Source organism: Saimiri boliviensis, chromosome 13, assembly GCF_048565385.1.
Source record: "Saimiri boliviensis isolate mSaiBol1 chromosome 13, mSaiBol1.pri, whole genome shotgun sequence".
Classification (NCBI taxonomy): Eukaryota; Metazoa; Chordata; class Mammalia; order Primates; family Cebidae; genus Saimiri; species Saimiri boliviensis.
In genome coordinates, this window is record NC_133461.1 from 28,855,452 (window position 1) to 28,862,833 (window position 7,382).

Below are 7,382 nucleotides of genomic sequence, written 5' to 3' on the forward strand. Positions count from 1 at the left end.
GCTGGGGAGGGGGGGTGGGACCAATCGAACCTGATCACCTGGCTCCCTGTCTCAGAGTCTTTTTTTTTTTTAAATTGAACGACGCAGCATTCCAGTCGCCTGTTGAAAAGGCGCTGGGATCTTCTGTGCCGTGACTCACTGAGCCGACTGAAACAGCGGCACTGACGTTCCTGGCGGTTTTTTTGCCTAGGAATCTCCTGGCCTGGCTCGCTATTTCAGATGAATGGACAACTCTGCCGTCTCAGGGCTCCAATCACCAGCTAAGAGGGCTCCCAAACCAGTGGCTTTTGTTAGGAGAACCACCGCAACAGGGCGTGGTCAAAGCAGCACGCGGGCCAAATCAGCCCCATGGGGGCCAAAACAGCCACACTGGCTAGAACAGTGGCACTGGCGACCCCTCTGCCTGGGAATCTCTTGGTCTGTGGGCAATAAAAATTCGTCTGGAAATGCGGCGTCCACTCACCCTCTGCACTTTCACTGGGAGCTGAAGTCCTGAGCTGTTCTCAGTCGGTCATCTTCCCAGCAGTCCCCTAATTCTCCATTTTAAAGTTTAACTTAATAGTTCTCTGCGTCCTGTTGTCTCTAGTTTCGGTAAACAACTTTCCCAACAGTTCTAATCAGTAGTTCACATCTCTTTCCTGGTCCCCTGCTCCATCCTGCTCATCCCAATCACCTGCTCTGGTCACCTGCTCCATCCTGACTCATCCTGGTCACCTGCTCTGCCATAACTGTTTTTCCCGCCAAACCTCTCATCCCACCACTCTGGCTCATACCCCTGCTCTCTTTAAAATAGCCAATCGGAATTAGCTTAGACTATGCTGTCTAATCCTAGCCAATAGGAGGATGACACAGCAGTAGGGGCTGTGTCAGGGATAAGAACCTCTTCCCCTCCCCCGTTTAGGTGTATGCTCGCCATTGCTCCATCTGTAAGATACGCTCTTCTATAAAAGTGAATTGCTTGCTGAGAAAATTAATATTTGAATGCTACTTCTTTTCTGGTACCAAAATTCATATGTAATAATTATTTGTTGATTATCCATTTTAAAAGAGTACTCTGCTGCCTACAGGAACAATTTTAGCTCTTCATCTTGGTATGCAAGACTTCACAATGTGTCATGTTCCCCATCTCCTGCCCTCTCCCCTGCTCAGGCCAATGCCTTCCTGGCCCCTACACAGGTTGTCCCCCATCCCCTCCCCAGCCTCTCTTACCTTCTTCTCTACCTTTTCAAATCCCAACAGTGTTTGCAGTGTCACCTCCCTAAAGCACTTCCAGGCCTTACATATTTGAACTGGGCCAGAAACAAGCACCTGGGCTTGACTGGCTGTGTGGCCTCTTCAGTTGCTCTCAGAACATCAAGGGTAAAGGAAACCCCACTTTTGCAAGAAACCCTCCCAATGGGAGCTTACAGCAGCCTCCCACACACCTGTACACTCTTTCCTTCCTCCTCACTGTTGTGCTGTGCATAAAGGGAAGTGGGTACTCACCAAAGCATGGAGGCCACTCCTGTTGCCATTGGATTGCCAACGAACATTGAAAATCGAAGTCAGCTCAATTCAATGGTCAAAATTTTAACATTTGGAAACCAATTCTGACCCTAAGGACAAAGGAGAAAGATACAACTACTTCACTCATCCATTTATTTACCCTTCTTACATTTATTCATTTTTTGGTTTACTCACTTGGATGATAATTAAGGCTGCAAATACTTGAGTATCTACAAGCACTTTCCCAGGTGCTAGGACTATTCAGATGTACCAGCAGTGTCTGCTGCCTTCATGAGACACCCAGTCTATGCGGGGAGGCAGGCGAATGCAACCATAGGACAGTAAAAGGCAAGACCAGCTGGGCCCACTCCCAGCACACACACATGCACAGGGACCTGCAGGCACACACACACACATGCATTTCTAAAGCGGAGCATGGAGTCTGGCCCATAGCAAGCTAGAAGAAGGTGGCAGGGCATCAGTGAATTGTCTTTTCTCTCAACCCCTCCAATACCAAATGTATGGGAGTTTTTTCCCATCTCAGCCAATTCTCCAACTTTCTGACACCAACTGGGTGTCCTAGAAGTCAATTCAATTCTGTCACTAACTACTAGAGTTAGCATAGACCCTCCAGGTGAAAGGCTGAGTCCTGTAAACTTCTCATTTCACATGGGCACTCCTGAAAGTCTCATGTTGCTGCATGTTCTTTGAATGCACTGACTATAAATCAGGGGTACCCATGACCCCCTCCTCAGGTTTGAGAACTTGCTAGAACTGTTCACAGAACTCATAAAAAACATTTTATTACACTTACTATTTATTATAAAAGAAACAAGCTCAAGAACAGCCAAACAAAAGAGGTACAAGTTTCATTCTGCAGGCATGATTAATAAAATCATTTGGCCTTTGGTGATTAAGTTTATCTGCAGCTTCTCTCTCCTTCCTGGAGGTGGGGGGTGGGGCTGAAAGTTTACCCTTTAATCATTCCTTGGTCCTCTGGCAACTGCCCCTCTTGAAGCTATCTAGCTATCAGGAGTGGCCTCATTAGAACAAAAGACTTCCTATCACCCAAGAAACTCCAAGGAATTTAGGAACTGTGTGCCAGGAACAGGGTGGTGGTGGAGACCAATATTTAATTTTCATATCACAGGGGCCCTTTAAATAAATAAGTGACTCTCATTCAACCCCAAACAAGAAAGGAGAAAAGATGTTTTAACATGGTAATAGTCATTAGGCTCAGAGCTTGTTTCTCAGCAGTGGAAAGTTCTGCATGGACATTTGCAAAGACACAGAAATAAAGGAAAGTAGTTCAGTGTGGCTAGAAGCTCAGCCTCCAGGCTGGGGTGACAGGTAATGTACGGCTGGAGAAGTGGGCAGGTCTAGGTCTCAAGAAGAACACTTTACGCCATACATGAGAGAACTTCATGCTGAGAATAATGGTGTCCACTGAAAAGTTGATAAGAGCCAATTTGTCACTAAGAATGATGCCTCTGCCTAAAAGAAGAAAGGATGGGAAGAAAGAAGAGGAAACGTAGGGGCAGTACATTTTGTGGATGATTGGCAGGTTGCCACAAAAAGAGGGGTGATGGCCGAGACTAGGGCAGTGCCGGAGGAAATGACGAGACACAGAAGAATTAGAATCATATTTACGTATCTTGGTTTCTAACTCCATTCTCAATAAAAGGAACTAAGGCTCCTTAGAGACATTAGGGACATTCCTGCCTCCTGGAACAGAAAATGCAGGGAAATATACACCAAAATGAGCCTGGCGCATCTTGTAGTGCCAGAAAATAAGGAAGTGCTATATACACACACACACACACACAGACACACATACACACATACACACACATACACACACACATACACACACATACACACCACACACACCTACACACATATACACACACACACACATACACACACATACACACACACATACACACACATACACACCACACACCTACACACATACACACACACACACACACACACACATACACACACACACACACACACAGATGGGAATTTGTCCAAAGAGCATGGGAGCCAACTGAAAGGGTTTCCAATGATCAAAGCTGGAACGATATGATCAACAAAATAAAGTAGGAACGGATTAAAATGCAAAGTGTAAAATAAATATCCAGGAATCCATGTTAATATAAATTATATAATTAATATAAATAAATTGCCTAATAAAAGAGGGAGAAGAGATAAATTGCCTGTGCAGTAGAAATCCAAATAAATTACATAGACACCCAGTCCTCATAAGTCCCACTCCTCCAGTGTGAGCTGCTGATTGTGACTTCCTTCCAAACAATACAGAGTGGAAAAGCGGAAAAAACCAGTAATTTTACAGTGGAGAAACCTGACAAATTCCACCTCCGCCAGGTGATCAAGGTCAACATCAACAATGATAAATTCTAACAACAGTATGTGTCCTTGATAGGATGTGATGAAGTCTACTCAAAGAGGTAAGAGTTCATTCATTCATAACATATAATGCATATAAGCTATTTATTCACATGACAAATATTGAGAGTCTTTGTACCACACACTGGTCTATATGCTGAAGATTCATCTGCTGGAGGGAGACAAACAATAAACAAGGAAATAGCACTGCAGGTGTAAGTGCTGTGAAGAAAGAAAAAGCAGGGTAAGAATGTCAGGAGGGTAAGGAAGTTATTTTACAAGGGGTAGGCTGTGAGAGTCTCTCTGATAAGGAACATTAGAGCAGGAATCTTAAGGAAGCAGAGATCAGCCTTGCAGTTGCTGAGGGAAGGACATCACAGGCAGAGACCTGCATGGCTGCAGCCTCCAGGAAGCCTCCAGCGATCCCCACCTCTCATTATTTGCACCCTCATGTGACACCTCCCACTCTGAATCAGGATAGCTGTGTGTGGCCAACCAAATGCATCAGGAGTGACGATGTATAACTTCGGAGGCTAAGTCATAAAAGGCATTACAGCTTCCACCTGGCTCCCTGGACACTTTCGCTTTGAGGAAATCCAACCTTCATGCCCTCAAGACGTTCCACTGCAAACCCACGGAGAGTTCCACGTGTCTAAGAACTGAGGCTCCGGCCAACAGCCAACAGCCAACACTAACTTGCCAGCCACATGAGGGGGTCCCTTCGTAAGTAGAGCCTCCCCCCCAGCCAACCCTCAGATGACTTGGCCGCTGCCAGCATCTGTCTGCAACCTCACGGAAGGCCATAAGCCAGGACCATCCTGCCTAGCTGTTCCTGGATCCCCAACCCGCAGAAATCAGGAGAGATCATAGGTTATTATTATTGTTTAAAGCCACTAAGTTTTGGGGTGATCTGTCATGCAGCCTTAGATAACTGAAACCTCCAGCAGGTACAAAGACCCTAGGCAGTTGTGGTATTCAGAGATCCATGGAGCAGGGCTAGGGGCCCGTGTAGCTGGACCTCAATGAGGGTATAGAAAGGAATGGGCCACAGTGAGGATAATGGAGTGACTGAGTGACATGGCAAACTGCAGAGGGTTTGAGCTGAGCAGAGGATCATGGTCAGATAAACAGACAGATAGACGAATACTATATATCTATATATAATACAGATATATATATATATATATATATAATTTTCTTTATTTTGGAGACAGGGTCTCACTCTGTTGCCCAGGCTGAAGTGCAGTGGTACAACCAAGGCTCAGTGTAGCCTCGACCTCCCAGTTTCAAGCAATTCTCCTGCCTCGGCCTCCAGAGCAGCTGAGACTACAGGTTTGTGCCACCACACTCAGCTAATTTTTATTTTACTTTTTGTAGATATGGTCCCATATATAGGACCTCCATAGAGGTCCCACTATGTTGCCCAGGCTGGTCTTGAACTCCTGGGCTCAAGTGATCTTCCTGCCTTGGTCTCCCACAGAGCTGGGATTACAGGCATGAGCTACTTACTGCACCAGGCTATATACACACACACCTCTGTGTGTGTGTGTGTGTGTGTGTATTTTTCACTGTTCAAGGTTTATTGGGGGGTTTTAGTTGGTATAACCCTTGGATAGTTGGTTGCATTGTTTATATGTAATCTCTTGACATTATATGGTAATGTACACTACTGATATATATAGCTCACAAAATAAGATCCTTTGGAACAGTCATGCACAAGACATGCGATATTGGATTTGTACACTGGATCCCAGGATCTGACTGACTGGGGAAACATGTTGGACTAGGCATGTTCAGTGAAGGAGCCAGGAAGTTATATAACACACGGTAAACATCCATCTGGCTCAAGGGGCAGCTGCAGCATGTGCAGCATTGGCAGTGGTGCCTCAGAGGTGGCAGGACTATTTCACACTAACCAGTTTAGGACTACACAAGGTTACCACTATCCAGCATCAGGATATGCTGTAGGACTTTACAAACCGTTCCTATTTCTAACTTCAGGAATTGATGTTTGTCCCAGTCCATCTTAAAATATGACTGCTTTAATCGCAGATCAGTAAAAAGGACAACATGCACAACCTCCAGCTAAAATCCTGTTGTAGCCTAGACAGTGAAATGGTGTGACATCAGAAGACTAAAATCCCCCAAAGTGTATCCACACTCTTCTTCAAGCGGGCCTCTTCCTCAGGAGTCAGAGTCACCTTCTGACTCTGGCACAATGTCTGAGACATTGTGACTATGGCACAATGTCTGAGATTCCATTCTGTCCCAAAATGCAAGGAACACTAAGGAAAACGTCATCTTTCATTCTATAGAGACCCTTAATCATGGTGGAAACTGGGTGCACCCGCCTAGGATTGTTCATTGTACTCTCTGCCAAGTCTGCCACAGAGAGTCCAATGGCCCAGGATGTCTGGCCTTTGAGTTTGATCACCTCATAAGCACTCTCAACCACCTGCTTGTGAACCTCTTTCCACAGTTCTTATCTGTATCAGTCCCTAAATCTGGGTGCAGAGTCTTCAGGGAGACACCAGCAACATTCACTCCACTCCACTCAGGCACACTGGAATCTCCATGTTCCCCAAGGACCCACCCATGACAGGTTAATAGGTGAACTCCCAGCCTTTCCCCCATCAGGTAGCAGAATTGGGCTGAATCCAGATTGCAACCACTTCCAATAACATGGTTTATGGGAAAGCCACTTATCTTCCAAATCACATAGGTCAAGATATCCACTGGATTTGAAACAATAAGCAACTTGCAGTTTGCGCTGTATTTTACAATATTAGGAATGATGAATTTAAAGATGTTCACCTTACACTGGACCAAATGAAGACGGCTTTCTCCCTCTTGCTGATGTGCCCCAGCATGGTAATGACCAGCGTGGAGTTTGCAGTTACATTGCAGTCTCTGCCAGAGACAATATTCGGTATTCTAAAGAAAATGCTGCCATGTTGGAGATCCAACATCTCTCCCTTCAATTTGTCTTCCATTACATCAGCAAGAGCAAGTTTACCTGCCAAGTCCTTCATTAAGATACTGACGGCACACGCCATGCCAACAGCACCAACCCCGACAACTGTAATCTTATTCTGGGGGATCTGTTCTTCCTTTAGATGATTATGAATCAGCTGATCCTTGAGAGTTGCCATATTAGACTTGGAACCAAAAGGAATCACAAATGCACGTTAGGCAGGCGTGGGGGGTGGGGCGCATACGGCAACGAGATCTGGACTCAGCAGCAGCAGCTCCAGCACTGTGTGTATTTAAATATATACTGGGCTCACGCTGGGATTACAGGTATGAGCCGCTGCACCAGACTGTGTGTGTGGGGTGGGCGAGGAGGGTGTATTTAGAGACAGGGTTGGTCTTGCTCTGTTGCCCAGTCTGGAATGCAATGGTGCAGTCACTGCTCACTATAACCTCAAACTCCTGGGCTCAAGTGACCCTCCCACCTCAGCCTACAGTTGTGCACCAGCTAATAT

The 7,382-nt window shown here is 45.7% G+C and overlaps 1 pseudogene; it reads right to left on the minus strand.

Annotated features, from left to right (window-relative positions):
* Positions 1-5,950: 5,950 nt before the first annotated feature.
* Positions 5,951-7,067, minus strand: LOC101036717 (L-lactate dehydrogenase A chain-like; annotated as a pseudogene).
* Positions 7,068-7,382: the final 315 nt, after the last annotated feature.